This window comes from Geospiza fortis, unplaced genomic scaffold (genome assembly GCF_000277835.1).
Source record: "Geospiza fortis unplaced genomic scaffold, GeoFor_1.0 scaffold106, whole genome shotgun sequence".
NCBI classification, from domain to species: domain Eukaryota; kingdom Metazoa; phylum Chordata; class Aves; order Passeriformes; family Thraupidae; genus Geospiza; species Geospiza fortis.
In genome coordinates, this window is record NW_005054377.1 from 3397672 (window position 1) to 3398704 (window position 1033).

General features: G+C 65.1%; 1 long non-coding RNA gene across 1 annotated transcript in view; it reads left to right on the plus strand.

Moving 5' to 3' along the window:
* Positions 1-8: 8 nt before the first annotated feature.
* LOC115948332 overlaps positions 9-1033 on the plus strand; it is a 2406-nt gene continuing 1381 nt past the window's right edge. The window contains exon 1 of the long non-coding RNA XR_004082162.1: positions 9-544. This is a non-coding gene — a long non-coding RNA (uncharacterized LOC115948332). The remainder of the gene's footprint in view (positions 545-1033) is intronic.

A 1033-nucleotide genomic window follows, 5' to 3' on the forward strand; every position in this document is an offset into this window, starting at 1 on the left:
CCGCGCCCTTTCCGCCCCCCTGGAGGGCTGGGGCGCGGGGGGGGGATGAAGGATGAAGCCAGGGCGGTTTATCCGTGGGCTCTGCCCGCCTCCCCCCCCTCATCGTACCCGGGTGACCTTTCAAATCAAAGCCCGGCTCGTACCTACCAAGGTGCATTGGGCAGCGAGGGCTGGGGGGTGCTGGGGACGGGGGGGGTGATGCACCCGGGCTCTCCCCCTCCCTCTGCCTTTCCCCCTCCCTCCCTCCTCCCTCCTCCCTCCCTCGCTGCTCCCTCCCTCTCCTCTCTCTGCTGCATTTTGCATGAGCTATCTAGGTCATTAGCATTTTAGCGTATGCAAGACTTGACAAAGCTGATGAGAAGCCAGATGGGCCCCTCTCCTCTTTTTTTTGCACCACTTGGGATCTGAGCGAAAGGATTGACTGCAGCAGGCGAACGGGGGAAGGTTTATTGCGCTCCTCCAGACCCCCCCCGCTTATAGCAGCGCGGCGGGGCTCGGGGCAGGCGGCAGAGAGCGGGCAGCGCTGGGCAGAGACGGAGGGCAGGTAACGGGGCCCCCCCGCCGCCCCCCACCCCACAGCCTGGGGCTTCTTTGATATGATAGAAGGGTGGGTTTTTTTCCGACGGGGGGGTCGGGGGGGGGTTAGGTTGGGTTTTGTCCCCCCCCTCCCCCCCGCCCATGGGGAAGGGCGCGCCGAGCCTCCGCGGGGCGCGGAGAACAAAGGCTGGGCTCCGCGGGGTCCCTCTCCCCCCTCCCTTCCTTCCCCCCTGCCTTTTTCTTCTTTTCTTTTCCCCATTTCCCCTTCTTCTCTATATTTTCTTCCTTCCCGAGGAAAGGCCCCTCTCTCCGTGTTCACAGCGGACCTTGATTTAAATGTCCATACAATTAAGGCACGCGGTGAATGCCAAGAACGAGGCTGACCAGCATCGAGGCCGGAGGCGGCTCCGCGGCTATCCGCACCCGCGGAACCCCCCGCACCCCCTGACATCCCCCGCTCCATCCCCCGGGCTCGGCCGCGGGGCGCGCCGGGCGC